This window comes from Rutilus rutilus (assembly GCF_951802725.1).
Source record: "Rutilus rutilus genome assembly, chromosome: 13".
Classification (NCBI taxonomy): domain Eukaryota; kingdom Metazoa; phylum Chordata; class Actinopteri; order Cypriniformes; family Leuciscidae; genus Rutilus; species Rutilus rutilus.
Genome location: NC_140218.1, coordinates 40,737,665 through 40,761,505, shown reverse-complemented (window position 1 = coordinate 40,761,505; position 23,841 = coordinate 40,737,665). Strand labels below are relative to the sequence as shown.

The 23,841-nt window shown below is 42.2% G+C and overlaps 1 long non-coding RNA gene across 1 annotated transcript; it reads right to left on the bottom strand.

Moving 5' to 3' along the window:
- Nucleotides 1-9,479: 9,479 nt before the first annotated feature.
- On the bottom strand, nt 9,480-11,904 carry LOC311302704. Its single transcript, XR_014629654.1, has 7 exons — nt 11,850-11,904; nt 10,990-11,108; nt 10,565-10,865; nt 10,402-10,462; nt 10,142-10,235; nt 9,933-10,051; nt 9,480-9,825 (listed from the first exon to the last, which is right to left on the bottom strand). It is a non-coding gene; the product is annotated as an uncharacterized lncRNA (long non-coding RNA).
- Nucleotides 11,905-23,841: the final 11,937 nt, after the last annotated feature.

Genomic DNA, 23,841 nt, shown 5'->3' with positions numbered 1-23,841 from the left:
ATAAAAACACCCCGGTGTAGAGACTCGAGCACCAGACGACCTGATCACAGTCACATCAACTGTTATAGGGTCTCTGTGTTCAACAGCTGTGATAAAAACACCCCGGCGTAGAGACTCGAGCACCAGACGACCTGATCACAGTCACATCAACTGCTATAGGGTCTCTGTGTTCAACAGCTGTGATAAAAACACCCCGGCGTAGAGACTCGAGCACCAGACCAGCTGATCACAGTCACATCAACTGCTATAGGGTCTCTGTGTTCAACAGCGGTGATAAAAACACCCCGGCGTAGAGACTCGAGCACCAGACCAGCTGATCACAGTCACATCAACTGCTATAGGGTCTCTGTGTTCAACAGCTGTGATAAAAACACCCCGGTGTAGAGACACAAGCACCAGACCAGCTGATCACAGTCACATCAACTGCTATAGGGTCTCTGTGTTCAACAGCTGTGATAAAAACACCCCGGTGTAGAGACTCGAGCACCAGACCAGCTGATCACAGTCACATCAACTGCTATAGGGTCTCTGTGTTCAACAGCTGTGATAAAAACACCCCGGTGTAGAGACTCGAGCACCAGACGACCTGATCACAGTCACATCAACTGCTATAGGGTCTCTGTGTTCAACAGCTGTGATAAAAACACCCCGGCGTAGAGACTCGAGCACCAGACCAGCTGATCACAGTCACATCAACTGCTATAGGGTCTCTGTGTTCAACAGCGGTGATAAAAACACCCCGGCGTAGAGACTCGAGCACCAGACCAGCTGATCACAGTCACATCAACTGCTATAGGGTCTCTGTGTTCAACAGCTGTGATAAAAACACCCCGGTGTAGAGACTCGAGCACCAGACGACCTGATCACAGTCACATCAACTGCTATAGGGTCTCTTTGAGAAACAGCTGTGATAAAAACACCCCGGTGTAGAGACACAAGCACCAGACCAGCTGATCACAGTCACATCAACTGCTATAGGGTCTCTGTGTTCAACAGCTGTGATAAAAACACCCCGGTGTAGAGACTCGAGCACCAGACCAGCTGATCACAGTCACATCAACTGCTATAGGGTCTCTGTGTTCAACAGCTGTGATAAAAACACCCCGGCGTAGAGACTCGAGCACCAGACCAGCTGATCACAGTCACATCAACTGCTATAGGGTCTCTGTGTTCAACAGCGGTGATAAAAACACCCCGGCGTAGAGACTCGAGCACCAGACCAGCTGATCACAGTGACATCAACTGCTATAGGGTCTCTGTGTTCAACAGCTGTGATAAAAACACCCCGGTGTAGAGACTCGAGCACCAGACGACCTGATCACAGTCACATCAACTGCTATAGGGTCTCTGTGTTCAACAGCGGTGATAAAAACACCCCGGTGTAGAGACTCGAGCACCAGACCAGCTGATCACAGTCACATCAACTGCTATAGGGTCTCTGTGTTCAACAGCTGTGATAAAAACACCCCGGCGTAGAGACTCGAGCACCAGACGACCTGATCACAGTCACATCAACTGCTATAGGGTCTCTGTGTTCAACAGCTGTGATAAAAACACCCCGGTGTAGAGACTCGAGCACCAGACCAGCTGATCACAGTCACATCAACTGCTATAGGGTCTCTGTGTTCAACAGCTGTGATAAAAACACCCCGGTGTAGAGACTCGAGCACCAGACCAGCTGATCACAGTCACATCAACTGCTATAGGGTCTCTGTGTTCAACAGCTGTGATAAAAACACCCCGGTGTAGAGACTCGAGCACCAGACCAGCTGATCACAGTCACATCAACTGCTATAGGGTCTCTGTGTTCAACAGCTGTGATAAAAACACCCCGGCGTAGAGACTCGAGCACCAGACGACCTGATCACAGTCACATCAACTGCTATAGGGTCTCTGTGTTCAACAGCTGTGATAAAAACACCCCGGCGTAGAGACTCGAGCACCAGACCAGCTGATCACAGTCACATCAACTGCTATAGGGTCTCTGTGTTCAACAGCTGTGATAAAAACACCCCGGTGTAGAGACTCGAGCACCAGACCAGCTGATCACAGTCACATCAACTGTTATAGGGTCTCTGTGTTCAACAGCTGTGATAAAAACACCCCGGTGTAGAGACTCGAGCACCAGACCAGCTGATCACAGTCACATCAACTGCTATAGGGTCTCTGTGTTCAACAGCTGTGATAAAAACACCCCGGCGTAGAGACTCGAGCACCAGACCAGCTGATCACAGTCACATCAACTGCTATAGGGTCTCTGTGTTCAACAGCTGTGATAAAAACACCCCGGTGTAGAGACTCGAGCACCAGACCAGCTGATCACAGTCACATCAACTGCTATAGGGTCTCTGTGTTCAACAGCTGTGATAAAAACACCCCGGCGTAGAGACTCGAGCACCAGACGACCTGATCACAGTCACATCAACTGCTATAGGGTCTCTGTGTTCAACAGCTGTGATAAAAACACCCCGGTGTAGAGACTCGAGCACCAGACCAGCTGATCACAGTCACATCAACTGCTATAGGGTCTCTGTGTTCAACAGCTGTGATAAAAACACCCCGGTGTAGAGACTCGAGCACCAGACCAGCTGATCACAGTCACATCAACTGTTATAGGGTCTCTGTGTTCAACAGCTGTGATAAAAACACCCCGGCGTAGAGACTCGAGCACCAGACGACCTGATCACAGTCACATCAACTGCTATAGGGTCTCTGTGTTCAACAGCTGTGATAAAAACACCCCGGTGTAGAGACTCGAGCACCAGACCAGCTGATCACAGTCACATCAACTGTTATAGGGTCTCTGTGTTCAACAGCTGTGATAAAAACACCCCGGTGTAGAGACTCGAGCACCAGACCAGCTGATCACAGTCACATCAACTGCTATAGGGTCTCTGTGTTCAACAGCTGTGATAAAAACACCCCGGTGTAGAGACTCGAGCACCAGACCAGCTGATCACAGTCACATCAACTGCTATAGGGTCTCTGTGTTCAACAGCTGTGATAAAAACACCCCGGCGTAGAGACTCGAGCACCAGACCAGCTGATCACAGTCACATCAACTGCTATAGGGTCTCTGTGTTCAACAGCTGTGATAAAAACACCCCGGTGTAGAGACTCGAGCACCAGACCAGCTGATCACAGTCACATCAACTGTTATAGGGTCTCTGTGTTCAACAGCTGTGATAAAAACACCCCGGTGTAGAGACTCGAGCACCAGACCAGCTGATCACAGTCACATCAACTGCTATAGGGTCTCTGTGTTCAACAGCTGTGATAAAAACACCCCGGCGTAGAGACTCGAGCACCAGACGACCTGATCACAGTCACATCAACTGCTATAGGGTCTCTGTGTTCAACAGCTGTGATAAAAACACCCCGGCGTAGAGACTCGAGCACCAGACCAGCTGATCACAGTCACATCAACTGCTATAGGGTCTCTGTGTTCAACAGCTGTGATAAAAACACCCCGGTGTAGAGACACAAGCACCAGACCAGCTGATCACAGTCACATCAACTGCTATAGGGTCTCTGTGTTCAACAGCTGTGATAAAAACACCCCGGTGTAGAGACTCGAGCACCAGACCAGCTGATCACAGTCACATCAACTGCTATAGGGTCTCTGTGTTCAACAGCTGTGATAAAAACACCCCGGTGTAGAGACTCGAGCACCAGACGACCTGATCACAGTCACATCAACTGCTATAGGGTCTCTGTGTTCAACAGCTGTGATAAAAACACCCCGGCGTAGAGACTCGAGCACCAGACGACCTGATCACAGTCACATCAACTGCTATAGGGTCTCTGTGTTCAACAGCTGTGATAAAAACACCCCGGTGTAGAGACTCGAGCACCAGACCAGCTGATCACAGTCACATCAACTGCTATAGGGTCTCTGTGTTCAACAGCTGTGATAAAAACACCCCGGTGTAGAGACTCGAGCACCAGACCAGCTGATCACAGTCACATCAACTGTTATAGGGTCTCTGTGTTCAACAGCTGTGATAAAAACACCCCGGTGTAGAGACTCGAGCACCAGACCAGCTGATCACAGTCACATCAACTGTTATAGGGTCTCTGTGTTCAACAGCTGTGATAAAAACACCCCGGCGTAGAGACTCGAGCACCAGACCAGCTGATCACAGTCACATCAACTGCTATAGGGTCTCTGTGTTCAACAGCTGTGATAAAAACACCCTGGCGTAGAGACTCGAGCACCAGACCAGCTGATCACAGTCACATCAACTGCTATAGGGTCTCTGTGTTCAACAGCTGTGATAAAAACACCCCGGCGTAGAGACTCGAGCACCAGACCAGCTGATCACAGTCACATCAACTGCTATAGGGTCTCTGTGTTCAACAGCTGTGATAAAAACACCCCGGTGTAGAGACTCGAGCACCAGACCAGCTGATCACAGTCACATCAACTGTTATAGGGTCTCTGTGTTCAACAGCTGTGATAAAAACACCCCGGTGTAGAGACTCGAGCACCAGACCAGCTGATCACAGTCACATCAACTGCTATAGGGTCTCTGTGTTCAACAGCTGTGATAAAAACACCCCGGCGTAGAGACTCGAGCACCAGACCAGCTGATCACAGTCACATCAACTGCTATAGGGTCTCTGTGTTCAACAGCTGTGATAAAAACACCCCGGTGTAGAGACTCGAGCACCAGACCAGCTGATCACAGTCACATCAACTGCTATAGGGTCTCTGTGTTCAACAGCTGTGATAAAAACACCCCGGCGTAGAGACTCGAGCACCAGACGACCTGATCACAGTCACATCAACTGCTATAGGGTCTCTGTGTTCAACAGCTGTGATAAAAACACCCCGGTGTAGAGACTCGAGCACCAGACCAGCTGATCACAGTCACATCAACTGCTATAGGGTCTCTGTGTTCAACAGCTGTGATAAAAACACCCCGGTGTAGAGACTCGAGCACCAGACCAGCTGATCACAGTCACATCAACTGTTATAGGGTCTCTGTGTTCAACAGCTGTGATAAAAACACCCCGGTGTAGAGACTCGAGCACCAGACCAGCTGATCACAGTCACATCAACTGCTATAGGGTCTCTGTGTTCAACAGCTGTGATAAAAACACCCCGGCGTAGAGACTCGAGCACCAGACGACCTGATCACAGTCACATCAACTGCTATAGGGTCTCTGTGTTCAACAGCTGTGATAAAAACACCCCGGCGTAGAGACTCGAGCACCAGACCAGCTGATCACAGTCACATCAACTGCTATAGGGTCTCTGTGTTCAACAGCTGTGATAAAAACACCCCGGTGTAGAGACACAAGCACCAGACCAGCTGATCACAGTCACATCAACTGCTATAGGGTCTCTGTGTTCAACAGCTGTGATAAAAACACCCCGGTGTAGAGACTCGAGCACCAGACCAGCTGATCACAGTCACATCAACTGCTATAGGGTCTCTGTGTTCAACAGCTGTGATAAAAACACCCCGGTGTAGAGACTCGAGCACCAGACGACCTGATCACAGTCACATCAACTGCTATAGGGTCTCTGTGTTCAACAGCTGTGATAAAAACACCCCGGCGTAGAGACTCGAGCACCAGACGACCTGATCACAGTCACATCAACTGCTATAGGGTCTCTGTGTTCAACAGCTGTGATAAAAACACCCCGGTGTAGAGACTCGAGCACCAGACCAGCTGATCACAGTCACATCAACTGCTATAGGGTCTCTGTGTTCAACAGCTGTGATAAAAACACCCCGGTGTAGAGACTCGAGCACCAGACCAGCTGATCACAGTCACATCAACTGTTATAGGGTCTCTGTGTTCAACAGCTGTGATAAAAACACCCCGGTGTAGAGACTCGAGCACCAGACCAGCTGATCACAGTCACATCAACTGTTATAGGGTCTCTGTGTTCAACAGCTGTGATAAAAACACCCCGGCGTAGAGACTCGAGCACCAGACCAGCTGATCACAGTCACATCAACTGCTATAGGGTCTCTGTGTTCAACAGCTGTGATAAAAACACCCTGGCGTAGAGTCTCGAGCACCAGACCAGCTGATCACAGTCACATCAACTGCTATAGGGTCTCTGTGTTCAACAGCTGTGATAAAAACACCCCGGCGTAGAGACTCGAGCACCAGACGAGCTGATCACAGTCACATCAACTGCTATAGGGTCTCTGTGTTCAACAGCTGTGATAAAAACACCCCGGCGTAGAGACTCGAGCACCAGACGACCTGATCACAGTCACATCAACTGCTATAGGGTCTCTGTGTTCAACAGCTGTGATAAAAACACCCCGGTGTAGAGACTCGAGCACCAGACCAGCTGATCACAGTCACATCAACTGCTATAGGGTCTCTGTGTTCAACAGCTGTGATAAAAACACCCCGGCGTAGAGACTCGAGCACCAGACGACCTGATCACAGTCACATCAACTGCTATAGGGTCTCTGTGTTCAACAGCTGTGATAAAAACACCCCGGTGTAGAGACTCGAGCACCAGACCAGCTGATCACAGTCACATCAACTGCTATAGGGTCTCTGTGTTCAACAGCGGTGATAAAAACACCCCGGTGTAGAGACTCGAGCACCAGACGACCTGATCACAGTCACATCAACTGCTATAGGGTCTCTGTGTTCAACAGCTGTGATAAAAACACCCCGGTGTAGAGACTCGAGCACCAGACCAGCTGATCACAGTCACATCAACTGCTATAGGGTCTCTGTGTTCAACAGCGGTGATAAAAACACCCCGGTGTAGAGACTCGAGCACCAGACCAGCTGATCACAGTCACATCAACTGCTATAGGGTCTCTGTGTTCAACAGCTGTGATAAAAACACCCCGGTGTAGAGACTCGAGCACCAGACGACCTGATCACAGTCACATCAACTGTTATAGGGTCTCTGTGTTCAACAGCTGTGATAAAAACACCCCGGTGTAGAGACTCGAGCACCAGACCAGCTGATCACAGTCACATCAACTGTTATAGGGTCTCTGTGTTCAACAGCTGTGATAAAAACACCCCGGCGTAGAGACTCGAGCACCAGACCAGCTGATCACAGTCACATCAACTGCTATAGGGTCTCTGTGTTCAACAGCTGTGATAAAAACACCCCGGCGTAGAGACTCGAGCACCAGACGACCTGATCACAGTCACATCAACTGTTATAGGGTCTCTGTGTTCAACAGCTGTGATAAAAACACCCCGGTGTAGAGACTCGAGCACCAGACCAGCTGATCACAGTCACATCAACTGCTATAGGGTCTCTGTGTTCAACAGCTGTGATAAAAACACCCCGGTGTAGAGACTCGAGCACCAGACCAGCTGATCACAGTCACATCAACTGTTATAGGGTCTCTGTGTTCAACAGCTGTGATAAAAACACCCCGGCGTAGAGACTCGAGCACCAGACCAGCTGATCACAGTCACATCAACTGCTATAGGGTCTCTGTGTTCAACAGCTGTGATAAAAACACCCCGGCGTAGAGACTCGAGCACCAGACGACCTGATCACAGTCACATCAACTGCTATAGGGTCTCTGTGTTCAACAGCTGTGATAAAAACACCCCGGTGTAGAGACTCGAGCACCAGACGACCTGATCACAGTCACATCAACTGTTATAGGGTCTCTGTGTTCAACAGCTGTGATAAAAACACCCCGGTGTAGAGACTCGAGCACCAGACCAGCTGATCACAGTCACATCAACTGCTATAGGGTCTCTGTGTTCAACAGCTGTGATAAAAACACCCCGGCGTAGAGACTCGAGCACCAGACCAGCTGATCACAGTCACATCAACTGCTATAGGGTCTCTGTGTTCAACAGCTGTGATAAAAACACCCCGGTGTAGAGACTCGAGCACCAGACCAGCTGATCACAGTCACATCAACTGCTATAGGGTCTCTGTGTTCAACAGCTGTGATAAAAACACCCCGGTGTAGAGACTCGAGCACCAGACCAGCTGATCACAGTCACATCAACTGCTATAGGGTCTCTGTGTTCAACAGCTGTGATAAAAACACCCCGGCGTAGAGACACAAGCACCAGACCAGCTGATCACAGTCACATCAACTGCTATAGGGTCTCTGTGTTCAACAGCTGTGATAAAAACACCCCGGTGTAGAGACTCGAGCACCAGACCAGCTGATCACAGTCACATCAACTGCTATAGGGTCTCTGTGTTCAACAGCTGTGATAAAAACACCCCGGTGTAGAGACTCGAGCACCAGACCAGCTGATCACAGTCACATCAACTGCTATAGGGTCTCTGTGTTCAACAGCTGTGATAAAAACACCCCGGCGTAGAGACTCGAGCACCAGACCAGCTGATCACAGTCACATCAACTGCTATAGGGTCTCTGTGTTCAACAGCTGTGATAAAAACACCCCGGCGTAGAGACTCGAGCACCAGACGACCTGATCACAGTCACATCAACTGCTATAGGGTCTCTTTGAGAAACAGCTCTGATAAAAACAAACCTATCAAAAGTAAACTCACTTTTTACAAAAATATTTCATATAATTATATATAATATTGTCTATTATGTATCTAAGAGGGAGATGCCATTTGTCCTGAATTGTTTTTTAAACACGCATAAATAAATGTAGCAGAGTTAAAGATTTCATCGGCTAGAAATTGTTCCAATAAATAACATTTGAATATTCTAAACCTTCACATTGTATTTTTTTGTTTTGGAATATAACTTGAAATACTGTTTATTAAAGGAATGGTGCAAAAAAATTGTAAATTCTCTTGTTTATTGTTTTATTTAACGTTAGATAAGACGTTAGTGTGCGTTTCACTGGACCCTTTAGGAGGAAATTAAACCTCAGATAACGTTTACTATTTACTGATATTTTAACTCTCATGAAGTCTTTTCTTTCAGAGGTTTGCTCAAAATGTCAAAGGAATCACAATGGCCACAACTATCACCATGTACAGTATGTTAGTTGTACAGTTTAGGAGACGATTAAAGGGAAGGTCACCCCAAATTACACTGCATGAAAATTGGGATTTCCGACTCCGTAAACGGCCGCAAATCTCCCTAATTTTCGGCAGTTAACGACAATTTACAGCCTGTGAACGTCGCGTTCGTCTGTGCCGAATATTGTCGGAAACGAACCATGACGTATGCAGAGCGCTCGCGCCGGAGGTGTGAATGGCTCTAATTACCATATGAATAGCAGCTCCCGCCAGAAAAAGGCTTGAATTTCCTCACTCACTATTGGTTGAACCCACGTGGTTTAAACAAGAAAAATCACTCGTGATTGGTTTGCAGATCTGTTACTATTGGTCACCCTCGCTCATTAAAAATTCAAAAAATTATAATATTCATATAAATAATAATATATAAATTATTTTTTTATATTCATAATATGCTATTCTGTGGTATATTCATGTCATTGTTAACCTATGGACTACACTATTATTACCATCAAGGACATGAATTTATAAAGGAATGGAAAATTTGCCAGGGACATGCTGTTTATTCAAAGAAAGAGCTTTATTAGCACAGACACAAAACAATATACACCTATGTACAAAGCATAGATCATCTGCACACACAACAAATTGGAAGCTCAGTGTCTGTTTTCATCTTCGGAGCTGTAGGTGACTAGCGGCGTTCTCTCTGAATTCGATCCACTTTGAAAACGTCTGTGGTGCGTTGCCCTGTATTTAGGAGTCGCCTCTAATCTCGACTGCAGCGTAGCACAGAGCTCTGTGAGCTCCTGGCTGGTGGTTGAACTTCATCGGACATCAGATCTATGGTGGCGCACTTCCAAATGCCCACGCCATCCTCACCTAGCACACCGTCTCGCTTCTAGCAGCTGTAAAAACAACCAATACAGACAATCAGTACTGTGATGCACTGTGTATGGACACAAAACATCTATTAATGCACGTGAAAAATAGTCACATTGACTAAAAATCTTACCCTCTTTCTTCTCGCTCGACTCCGAGCTGAACTCTTCACAGCTTCGGCCTGCAATGCCAGATCTGGTTGTTTGTACCTGAAGCTCCTGCGTACTGTCTCGTAGTATGTCTTACAGGCAGCTGGAAAACAATTAAATGAGAGTGATATGAATAAAAACAACGCAAGTCACAGTAAAATTAAACAAGGAGAAAATAGTAAAAGTTACTTACAATGTCGTCATGATCAGCGTCATGAAAATCTGGACTTGCAGACATAGCTCTGAGTAAATGTGAGGTTACGCCCTCGTTATGAGGCGAGGTTACTCTATGGAAACAAAATGTATGATTAAGATCGTAAACTATAACGGATCTATTTTCTTATACAAGAGAATGAAAGCATATTCTTTGAATCTTACCTTTAAAATGTTTGTAAGTTTTTATGAAAGTAAAAAAATAAAAGAATGTAAGATTCTTTTTTTTTTTTTTTTTACCTTGCTCCAGTTCGTAGCGCCCACAATTTGTCTCAGAGTTGTGAAGATGGCATACGGCTTCCTGTAAATTACAGGATTATTTACAATTATTAAACAAATAATAGCCATCAATCCCATGACCTCTTGCTTTATGATGAAATCATGAAAAACAGAATATTCTTACATTTCACAAGGCCTGACAAAATACAGCTGCAGGTAACTAGCGGCATTCTGTCTGAATTCGGTCCATTTTGCAGACGTCTGTGGTGCGTTGCCCTGTACTTTGGAGTCACCTCTAATCTCGACTGCAGCGTCACGGTACAGAGCTCGGTGAGCTCCTGGCTGCGACAGGACGGAGGTCGCACAATCCATCCAGACACCCCGCCGACGATGCCGTCTTCCTCATCAGACATCAGGTCTATGGAAGCACACTTCCGAAGGCCCACCTCATCCTCAGCTAGCACACTCTGTCTCGCTTTTAGCAGCTGTTAAAACCAATAAAGACAATCAATACTGCGCAATGCACTGCGTATGGACAACACACATCTATTAATGCACCTGAAAAATAGTCACATTGACCAAAAACGAATCTAATCTAATAAATCTTACCGTCTTTCTTCTCGCTCGACTCCGAGCTGAATTCACCACAGCTTCCGCCTGCAATGCAAGATCTGGTTGTTTGTACCTGAAGCTCCTGCGCACTGTCGTGTAATATGTCTTAAAGGCAGCTGGAAAACAATTAATTGAGAGTGATTTTAATAAGAACAACATAAGTCACAGTAAAATTAATAAGAACAACATAAGTCACAGTAAAATTAAACAAAGGAGAAAAAATGCAACCGGGTGAAATTGCAGAAATACACACCGGAAGCAAACTATGCTTTTTGAAATTGGGGTTTTATTCTGACTGCTGTTTAAAATAAGTGACAGCGGTCAATGGAAGCACAATTAAACAGATAAAAGTCTGATTAAGAAAAAAGTTTGCCTTGTTTGAAGAGATTTCACAAGAAAAAAAATAGATTTCACTAGTTAAACAAAAAAAAAAGAAATTGTAGAAACAGTTTACAGTAAATTTGAAGATGACAATCAAATGTCACAAAAAGCTTAACCTGTGGATCAATGCCCAAATCCACAGAATACTTAACTCAATTCAAACTGAAATGCAGTGTAATACACTGCAACTGGTCAGATTTAAATTGATTTCTCCAAACCAAAATATGTTAGGCTTCAATTAAATACGATAACACAAACTGGAATACTGAGGTAACTTAGGCCTAAGTTACAAGAGAAATAAAAGCACTTTAACAAAGCCACAACCCACGTTTAATCATGCCATGCAGAACCAGAAATATGCATTTAACCATAAAGTTATACTGTATAATCACAGAATATAGATTCAACTCATTAACAGATTTATCAAATAAACATGCCATCAGTAATTTCCCCCATAAACCATAAAACGTACATACCCAATCCTTTACCGTCCGATCACCACGAGGTTCACTCGTCACACATGCGCTGCAAATAAATCTATAAACAAAAATGTACACATCAAATGTTCTTTTAACTTCGCTTCACAACTTATTTGTGCATATTAAAGATATTGGAGTAATATTTACCAAGAAAGAAGAACGTATAACACAGAATCCGATCGATGCACGCACCGTCATGGAGCTCTCCTGAACAATGAAAAATGGCTGCCGTTCTCTGGTCGCGCGCACGCGTCCAGCACAAGTGAATAGTATCGCGAGAAGAGAGGGATTTCTTAAAGGGGCCACAAACATTTTTAATGCAAAATAGAAACGAGGTACATTCTATGTAAACAACTCTAATCGTAGTTGTAACTCTATATGTACAGTAGGCATAATTCTTGTCATTGCGTATGTTTATGCAGCATGAGTCAAATACAATCTTCTGTTCGTGTTGTATTATGCACAGTGGTTGGGCTCTAAGAGATTGTGATGCTGTTTCCATGGAATGCACATTTTACCTTTGTGGCAAAGCCTGATTGAAATTAATTGTTGAAATAAATGGTTTTGTGTCTTTTTTACATAACACTGGCTATTGCTAATGACACATAGTAACTAGCTACTTTCATTAAATATATCAATTTAAGCTAAAATGTAAGAGGGTCATTCTATGAAAATGTCCATTTTCTGTCCCTAGCCTTTACAGAAATATTACACTTAAAAAACACTTTAGGGTTACAATTTCTTTACATTTTAAAATAAAACAATATGTTATTTGAACAATTACACCCTCTTGAGCCATCAATGTGGCAATATTTGATTTTTATGAATTATATAGAATTTCAAGCACCACAGAAGTGCTCGTCCCCACAGTCATGTACAGAGGGAAAATGCTTTATTTTGAGGTCAATAACAGATTTTTACACCATTTAAAATACAATAATGTATACATAACTATCAAATATATTATGTAAATGATATATATAAAAAAAATGCAGAATACATATTATAAAATTTATAATGAAAGTAGTGGTCCCCTGGAGTTGTGTCACTGGTGTTACTGTTAAACAAAAATCTCTTATTTTGAAATAAAAATCACACTGCTATAGCTTATGTTTGTATGCAGGCCTACGGAATTTATATTCACAATACTTAATAACTAATATTATTTTATTGCATTTATATTAGTTGTTTGAAGAGTTACAAAAAAGCGGTCGGTCTTAACACAAGTTTCAGCCGGCAAGTCGGTCGGACTAAAAGGGGGAACAAATAAATAATTGGGTCGGTAGGCTACTAAATTGACAGGGTCGGTCGGGTTACGGCAAACAAGAATATTTTTAAGGATGGCCTTAGACTATTGTAACTCACTTTATTTTGGGCTATCTCAGGCCTCTCTCTCTCGTCTACAGCTAGTTCAAAACGCAGCGGCTAGACTTCTCACCGGGACACGCAAATATGAGTCGATCACCCCTATTTTATTCAAACTCCACTGGCTACCTGTCACATTCAGGATTGATTTTAAAATTTTACTATTTGTGTATAAAGCTCTTAACAAACCGGCCCCCCAATATCTGACCAATCTCCTCTGCCCGTACACTCCATCTCGTACTTTGAGATCCAGTGATCACTGTCTTCTCATCGTGCCCAGATCCAGACTTAAAAAACGAGGTGACTGCACTTTTGCGACTGCTGGCCCAAAACTTTGGAACAGTCTACCCCTCTATATCAGACTAGCTCCCTCAATTTCCATCTTCAAAACATCCTTGAAAACTTTTAATACCCCTTGACACAACTATTGTTTTGTTTTTTTATTGTCCTGTTTCTGCCCTGCATTTTATCTATTGCCCTGTACAGCACTTTGGTCAGCCTTGGCTGTTTTTAATTTTGCGTTATAAATAAATATTGTATTTTTTTTAGAATTAAGTTAATACCTTTGAGTCACCTGGGATAAAACTCCCCCTGCTACCCTCATTTGCATTTGTAAAGCTCACAGCAGTCTCATTTACATGTTAAAGCATTAGAGGGAGGGGGGTCACGGGGCAAGCAAGTCCCACGTCAATTTCTGACAATTTCCGACAGTTTGCAGTGTTGCCTGTAAATTGCCGTTTGCAGTCGTAAACCTGAACTTCCACGACAATCTACAGCACCGGTAACTGTCGAAAATCCCACTTTTCATGCAGTGGGTGGAAATAGCATTCAGACATACGTTACTGCATCCGCCATGTTCTGTTGTCATGTGACCCGTATGTTCTTTGACCTGAGACGTTAAGAGTAACTGCAACCTTTACCTAGGCGTCAGCACAAATAAGGCTGTCACGATTAACAGACATTATATTGTACATGATTTATGAACAGCTTGTGGGTGAAATAGGTAAAATACTGTTGCACCCGAAAGCTAGAGGTCGCTCTCGTGCGAAAACTCAAAATAAGCGCAGTAGAGGAAGACAATAACACACATAACTAGTTATAGGAAATGCATATGGACATCATTTTATCAATATTCCTAAAACCTTCTCAGGTATTTTCATGATAATAAAGTATATTAATAATAATGATGATGATGTTCGACTGGTGTTGCTTTTTCAAATGCACGTTATAAGTGACCCAAACTCGAACTGCTTTTACATAGAGCAGCATTTCCTACTGATCAGAATCGTGAAAACACTCAAATAAGAAACAATCGTGCACAAAACACACACAGATGCATGCACAGAACTCAACACGCACACACCAGCCAAACTCCTAAGGGTGTTTTAACTTTAGCTGACTCGCATATCAATTTGTAAATCATTTTTTATACATTTAATCAAATAAATTCTTATCTTTAGGTCCATGGACCTAATGATGCCACAAGTCACCAGCTGGGAAGGATGATCATGGAAAGACTGCTATCCAAACTGCAGGATACAATGAGTCGCCTACCCCTAGATTTAGATTATTTGCAGTTTTTATGCGGTCATGAGCTTCTCTTCATTTCATCAGTCTATGATCAAATTTCAGTCCCAGAGGAACTCCTTGGCGAACTGTCAACCTTGAAAAACACAGTGGATAGGCATATTGACAATAACAATGAACCTGTTACTGCCCTTGAAGTGGAATTTGGAGTTAAGGGGCCCCCAAAGTTTATTATTTCTAGAGAACATCTTCAGTACCTAGTTAATATGCAGCTATCTGATCCAATTATTGCCGAGCTTCTTGGTGTGTCAACAAGGACAATCAAACGTCGCCTCACTGAGTATGGCATTTCTCTAAAGGACACCTACAGTAAAATCACAGATGAAGAACTTGACAACCTAGTGAGGTCAATCAAAGCTAAAAGTCCACACCTAGGCCATAGAACATTTACATTTACATTTACATTTAGTCATTTAGCAGACGCTTTTATCCAAAGCGACTTACAAATTAGGACTAAATAAAGCGAGTCATCATGAAGAGGCAAAAACAACAACAACGCAAGAAGTGCTCAGAATACAAAGTTCAGGAATTTTTTTTTTTTTTTTTTTTTTTTTTTATGAGGTTAAGTGCTCACGGAAGAGATGGGTTTTCAGCTGTTTTTTGAATGTTGCCAGTGATTCTGCATTCCGGATGAGGCCGGGGAGAGCGTTCCACCAGCATGGAGCTGTGAATGAGAATGTTCTGGAAAGTGATTTTGTGGCTCTCTGTGATGGAACCACGAGACGTCGCTCGTTGACCGATCGTAGGCGTCTGGTAGGGATGTAGACTCGTAGGAGTGAGTGAAAATAGTAGGGAGCTGAGCCTGTGATAGATCTGTAAGCAAGCGTCAATGCCTTGAATTTGATGCGAGCAGCGAGAGGTAGCCAGTGCAGAGAGGTGAACAGAGGAGTGACGTTGGCCCTCTTGGGCTCGTTGAAGACAAGACGAGCTGCAGCATTTTGGATCATCTGTAGAGGTTTTGTTGCACATGCTGGAAGTCCGGCCAAAAGAGCATTACAGTAGTCAAGCCTAGAGATGACCAGGGCCTGGACGAGAAGTTGTGTTGCATGCTCAGTTAGGAAAGGCCTGATCTTCCTGATGTTGTGCAGTGCAAACCTGCATGATCGAGCTGTCTTTGAAATGTGATCTGTGAAGGAGAGCTGGTCATCAAGCGTTACTCCGAGATTTCTGACCGACCTTGATGGGGTGATTGATGATGACTCTAGCTGGATGGTGAAGTCGTGTTATATAGACGGATTGGCAGGGAGGATGAGAAGCTCAGTCTTTGCCAGGTTGAGCTGCAGGTGATGTTCCTTCATCCATGTGGAGATGTCTGCCAGACAGCTTGAGACCCGTGCAGCTACTGTGGGATCATCTGGTTGAAACGAGAGGAAGAGCTGTGTGTCATCAGCATAGCAGTGGTAGGAGAAACCGTGTGCCTGTATGATGTGTCCCAGTGATGTAGTGTAGATGGAGAAGAGGAGGGGACCAAGAACTGAACCCTGGGGAACCCCTGTGGTCAGTTGATGTGCTCTGGATACCTCACCTCTCCATGCGACCTTGAAGGACCTACCTGTGAGATAGGACTCAAACCAGTGGAGTGAAGTTTCTGTGATGCCCAGTGATGAGAGGCTGGTCATAAGGATCTGATGATTCACAGTGTCGAAGGCAGCAGACAGATCCAGGAGAATGAGGACTGAGGATTTGGAAGCAGCTTTAGCGATCCGTAGGGCTTCTGTGACTGACAGTAATGCAGTTTCTGTTGAATGCCCTTTCTTGAAGCCAGATTGGTTGACATCCAGCTGGTTGTTTAGAGACAAAAAGGATGATATTTGGTTGAAAACAGCTCTTTCAAGTGTCTTCGCAATGAATGGTAGGAGAGAGATAGGTCTGTAATTCTCTACAGATGATGTGTTTAGTGTTGGTTTTTTAAGCAGTGGAGTTACCCAGTGGAGTGGAATGACCCGAGCCTCCATAGAATGATGAAGGGACACCTACAAGCCTTGGGTCATCGTGTGCCATGGACAGGAGTTTGGGATTTGGGATTCCATGCATCGAGTGGACTCTGCTGGAATACTGGCAAGAATTACACAATTGAGATGTGTAGTCAGAAGGACTTATTCACTGTAAAAAAATTCTAACCCTCCCAAATCAAAAATTTCAAGTGACCGATAACATCTACATTTTTCAATTGGCCCAAATGAAATTCTGTAAATTATAAAATTAAATGTACAGAATTTCACTTGGGCCAATTGAAAAATTTAGATGTTATCGGTCACTTGAAATTTTTGATTTGGGAGGGTTAGAAATTTTTTACAGTGTTCCGTCAAGGGCCCTCTTCATGTTGTTCATGTAGACACAAACCATAAGCTGATAAGGTATGTCATGCGTGTCAAGCCATTGATGTAATGCTACTGATAAAATTATATGTGACCCTTTCTGTGAAAATATCACATATTGTGATCACATTACATTATGTGAAGTCATTATTTGTGAGTTTCTGTGTTTTCTAATTCTATTTAAATTCTTTGAAAATGTATGAAGGAATATAAGTGAATATAATATGAAGGAATATAATATATTGATATTTTTAATCCTTAAAAATGCATGTGAGTTTCTCTCTACAGTTTACATACGCATTTCAACTGGTAATAACAGATGATCTTTTATCAGATATGGCCTTGTGATATTCGGTGCCATTGATGGGTACTCCAGAAAGGTATTTTTCTCTTTCTTTAATGCATTGTTGGCCTATAAATTTTGTACAAATCAAATTCCTGATGGAATGCATAAGTCTAACTTTACTTTATGTCTCTCAGATCATGTACCTTGGAGCTGCAACAGATAACAAGGCATCCACTGCCCTCGGTTTTTTCCTTCAGTCAGTGGAGAGACATGGGTTTCCATTGAGGTAAGACAACTTACATCATGAGTGTGTATGAATGCTTTGTTACCTCCAGTAATGATTGCTGCTTTTGTGAACGTCACTTTGGATAAAAGCGTAAGCTAAATGTAAATGAATCCCTGCTTGTTTAAACATGGTTAACGTAAGTTTTTTAAATACTATTAGGTTTCTTTCCTAAAATATTTTGTCATATTTCATTTTTTTGCATTTAGAGTTCGAGGAGACCAAGGAGTTGAAAATGTAGAGATTGCCAGATGTATGTTTTCCGTGCGAGGTTGTGGCAGGGGAAGCTACATCTCAGGAAAAAGCGTGCATAACCAGCGGTAAGCAGCAAGATACATTAGTTAAAGCTTGATATGAATTTTAAAGTGTTCTGTTTCTAAGAATGATGATTTGTGTTCAACATTACACACTGTTTTCTCTTCCATTTTTAGCATTGAGCGCCTTTGGCGTGACATATGGATGGCAGTTACAAACATCTATTATGATGTTTTGCACAGCCTTGAAGAGGAAGGATTACTTGAGCCAACCAACAGCCTTCACCTCTTTTGTTGTCAGTTTGTGTTCCTGCCTCGTCTCCGGGCCAGCCTTGACTCCTTTACTAGTGGGTGGAATAACCATCCTCTCCGCACAGAGAGTAATCGAAGCCCAGACCAGTTGTGGGAAATTGGACTCCTGCAAAATCCTGTCACTCCTCCAGTCCAATCTGAGGTATTTTAAGAATTTGTGTCTTTTAATGTATGTAATGTTTTCATGCAAGATATTGCCCCAATGTCCATAAACTATTACCAACTTTTAACAGATTGCACAAGACGACGACTCTGACTGGGACACAGACAGTATCTCTGACCAGCCGTGGACAGGAATTGTAGTTCCTCCAGTCGAATGCCCCTTAACTGAAGAACTTAAGCCCAAATTCAAGCTTTTTTTAACCCAACCTCACTCTCTCAAAACTATGGAAGAGACAAGTATTTAGAAGTTTTAAAGGTCCCATTCCATGGATTATTTTTATTATTTTATCATGTTTCCAGGGGTGCCCTTATAATGTTAGTATGTTTTTTAGATCAAAAATTGTTATAATTTAGAAATAAAAGGCATATTTCCTAGCCTGATTTCATTCCCTGGTTTGAACACTCTGTTTGAAGGGGCGTGTCTGCTGTGAGACTTCAGTGTAAACGCCCTCTACTGTGATTGGCTGACATGCTTGCATATGAAATATCTGGCATTACATGTGGAACTATCTGAAAAACTTTTACTATTACAGCTATTATACGTTTTTACTATTACAGCTATCTGGATTAACGAATCATGAGAAGTTTAAGTATTTAGATCTATTTCAATCACATAAAAGGTTGCAGTGACGAGCACTGAGCAGATGACAGTCTGTTGATCGCGTGAAAGATCTTATCATTGCAACGCAGTTTCTGCACTCACTAATGATTTCACCAATGCAAACATGAGGCATATAAATACAGTAAGAGCTTCGTGCAGTGTAACAGCGTCATTGATTTCATAACGAGTGTTGGCAAGTGTCCAGATAAACTCGCGCTGTGTGATTGACAGCTTGGACGATTGGAAAGGGATTGTTCTTTGATCGCTTTCTGTATATTAATCACAGTTTAAGTGAGATTATTTTCATCCTACTAAGAGAAACGATGTGAAGTTGATCGCTACTTCCATATTAAATCACTACTTGTACTTACCGCTTGCTGGAATATAGTTGAAATTGCCCCCTTCGTCAGTATGAAACGCTGAGAGAAGCCTGCTTGATATTATTCCAGGTTAGAAAAACAGTCCGTGGTGAAATGGACAGAGCAAACTAACAACTTCGAATTAAACTTTTGCGGTATCCGATTATAGATAAACATCAACCACGTCTGTTGACATTTCGCCATCAATACTCCTGTATTCCTGTGGGCGGAGGTTAGTCTAAACACGGTTCTGGTGATGTCACTAATGACGGATGTAGAGGGGTGTAGGCCAATCCAGCCATTTTATGTAGTCAACTTCTGTTAAATAAAATATCTCGCTTGGCATTGAACTTTGAGCTTTATAATTTTACAGATATTATTTATACTCTAACAACAACATTACACACTAACTAAAGTTTGAAACATGGGATCACGTAGAACGGGACCTTTAAATTTTGTGCTGCTTCATTCTTAATTGACACTAAATCAATCATTGAAATGACTAGTGACCAAATGATCCATTTAGAAGCAAATTAACATCCAATTCAATAAAAAACAAACTTAAGTTGACATTGCATGCTTGTTTTATTTTCTGTATTGGCTATATTTAAAGCAGAAAAAGACTTGAATAACAACTTGTGTTCTCTTAACACATGCATTAAGATAAAACATTTTACAATATGTAACACGTTGTGTTCTCTACACATACACAGTAAATTTCAAAACCATAAGAACATTTACCAATGTATAAAAGGGTTTTTTTCCTGAACATGTACAAATCCATACATTTAGTAGCATTTTCAATTCTGTTAAAACCGTCGTCAAACTGAATGGCTTGCAACATGACTGATTTAAAAGAACTGTAGTCACCCATGTGTACTGTGGGAAATGTTATTTTTCTGGCACAGGCACTTACAACTGGGAAGCATATTTTATGTTCTGGCATCCTCTGCATACACTCATGGTCAAAATGAAGAGAAATTTTGAATTCTTTAAGTTCTGACATTAGAAGAGGTTTGTGTCCCTGGCCAGTGAGCCATTGCCTAACACCGGGGACAGTTAAGGGCAGGATGTCTCCGTCAGGGTTATCCTCTACAAGCAAAAGAACTTGTTATCTCTAGGGTTGGTATTGTCTGAATTAGATCAATTACATTTTAACATTAATTTGTGTAATCTGCAGTTTTTTTAACAATATTTATCAACTCTGTCAGTTCATACATACCACAGCTTTCAATTTCTTGGAGAAAGTCTTGCAGAAAGTTGATTATAGCTGTTTCATAAGTCTCTCGTACTGATCCCTTCTCCGACATTTCGGAAGAATGTTCTGCATGATGAAGTCTGCATCAGCCTGTGGAAAAAAAAATAACCATCCATTTTCAGGTACATATACACATTTGCATTTGGCTTTTATCCAAAGCTACTTTATTACTATAATAACATTTGTTTTAAGTATGTGCAATCCCTGAGATCGAACCCAAGCCCTTGGGCTATGCTAGCACTGTTATCTAACCAATAAGCTACTGGAAACCATTACTGAGGTATTAAGAGCAATCCATTTTCTACTATTATTTTTTGTAAGGAACAAGTGTTTGACAATTATTTTTTAACTTGGCAAATAATAATTTTCCTATATATAATATTCCTAAAATGAAATACAAGATATAGGCATATATATATATTTTTTTTCCAGTTATTGATACCTTATCATCATCATCCACCACATCAGGGACAAAGAACTGGTGGCAAAGTCCTGAATGGTTTTCCAGGATGTCCACAAAATTGTAGACTTCAAGACCTTTTCGGATTTGCTTCAACAAAGGGACCAAACGTAGAGTTGCATGCAGCACAATTGATCTGAAAAAAGAACCAGGAAATTCTTGCATAATATAGACAGTGTTGTGGCTAATCAGTATATCTGGTAGGCAGCAAAATGAAAACCGTTTGCAAGGTTTCAAATGTAAAGAAGTTATAAGACTTTTTCTGACCTTATTATGGCCTCTTTGTTCTCAGGTTTAATGGCCCCAGTAAAACCACAGTTAATTATTTGATCATTCCATGCAGAGAGATCGGTTTCTTCTTCCTCCACCTGAAAACACATAAAAACGTAAACTGTGGCAAATGGTGTGCTTGCGTAGAAATAAAGCTTTTATGAAATCAGATTTTATTTGGGAAAAATGTACTACCTTTTTAATCAAATTATAAAGTTCAGCATCATCCACATCATCTATAGTGAGAGTTGATTCATCCACGTCTCCAGATGAGAGATAATCAAAGCACCACGGCCTCAAGAAACGGGCGGCAGGCCCACCCTGAGCGAGACTAACAGAAAAAACTTCTCCAGCAGTCCTGAAAGAAAGAATACAAAGTAATATTTAGTTGTATGCAAAAATGACAACTGACATGTTACTACAATGTAAAATATTACTAACCTAAAAAATCCCTTCTCCAGATTACTTAGGGAGTAGATGGGGCTCTTCCCTCTCTGGTGTCCTCTATGCTCAAAGAGGTGTTTCTCAATCTCACCAATCAAATCTACAAATGTACATGTTAAAAAAGAATGTTACTTACTACATTGTACAATTATAAGCACATTAAAACATACCAAATCTCATAATGACACATGTGGTAACTGTTTATTGTTTTTCTAAACTTTAAATTGTTCCGATGAATATAAAAACCTAATAAGGCGATTGTGAACCTGACTTGCCTGAAAGAAATTCCTTACGAATGGCACCTGTGTCAACACCAGGGCCGTGCAGAGACCTCTGGAGGGGCAGGTGCTCAAAGTATAAAAGGGGGGCACATGGAACAAGGCTTTAAATGGGGCTTGTGTTTTTCCTGGCTTAAAATGAGGCGGAGGTGGTAAAATCCTAATAATGTATTTTAATAATAAGATAATTAAATGTGTATTTTTTTGTAGATCATCATATAGCCTAATGTGTTTCCCACAGTATTTTTTTGGGTTGAGCTCGCTACCTCTAGGGGGGTCCGGGGGCTTGCCCCCCCGGAAGAAAATTTTGTACATTTTAAAGATAAATTCATTAATCTGGTGCACTTTGAGTCACCCAAATCCACTGTTAAAAATAATTAATCCACCCGCAAACCGCCCATATTCTTTGATTTAGATATCTTCATCTGATCATCACATTACAATTATTCACATTCTTAGTGTTAAGCATGATAATATGGTAACATATCACACTGAAGTAGGCTGATTTAAAATTAACATTTATATAAAATAAAAGTTCTTCTTTTGGCAAAATTACATTTCCTTAATAGCCTAAACAGAGGCTTTTCTCCCTTCAAACTTAAATTGTCAATGTTTCATTACATCACTGTTTGAAAACTAATTTTTTGTACCTTTTATAAAGGGCATCTTTCCCCTAATTTTATTAAATGTATGCTCCATCTTTCATTTCAAATTCTTAAATTTGATCAATATATTCAATTAAAATAATAAGACACTAGGCTGTTACCAATCAAATTAAATAATTTACATTGAAAAATTATAACTGTATTAAATTAGATTATTTTAAATATTTTTGAATATACATACAAAAATAAGGAATGTTGAAAAGATGATACTTTATGAAACTAAACCGCCAGTAGGAGGCGGCAGGCGACCGTTTTAATGAGCAAGTCATTGAGTCATTCATTCAAACGATTCATTCAAAAAGCTGATTTATTCAGAATGAGGCAGTTTGTGAATGGGTAATTGAATCTTTGACTCAACCGATTCGTTCAAAACGCTGAATCATGTTGCTGTGAGATGCGCTATGGTTTTGCGGTGATCTTTGTTTGGAACTATTTTCGCTGCTGAAACAGAACAAAAACAGTCATTGCGCCTAAAATGTAAGTGACTTAATTTTAACTATTTGTTTATTGACCTGTTATGAAATCAGTCTCTGTTTCAATCTTGATGGCATTCAGGAAAACAGTTACTTCTACAGCCTACACACTGCAATATAAACAACATCTCTGGATGCTCTCTTCACGTCGTCCTTGTAAAATAATAATAGCCTAATAAGTAAACAAACATCAAAATCACTTCGCTGAGAATGAAACGCCACTTACCAGCAGCCGCAGATTTGAAGATATCTTCTGGTAGTGCGCGTAGCCACGCGAAATTAAAAAAATGTGCGTGCAGCGTGAGGAATCGTCCCGGATGAGTTCGTCAGGTGAAAGGTCATCATGTGGGTCATTTTATTTACGGCTAAATTATTATTAATTAATTTTACTAATAGTTAGGTTGGGCAGGCATCCACAAAAGGGCCTTTAATTACAAAAAAAGGAGAGGAAATTTTGCCTTGACAAAAGGGCACCAAGGGGCAAAGGGGCAGGTGCTTGAGCACCCAACGCCCCCCCCTCTGCACGTGCCTGGTCAACACCTGCTTCCCCCAAAAATGTTACACGCAAAGTATTGCCCGGGGTTCCTCTCTTTTGTCTTTGCCACTGCACCATA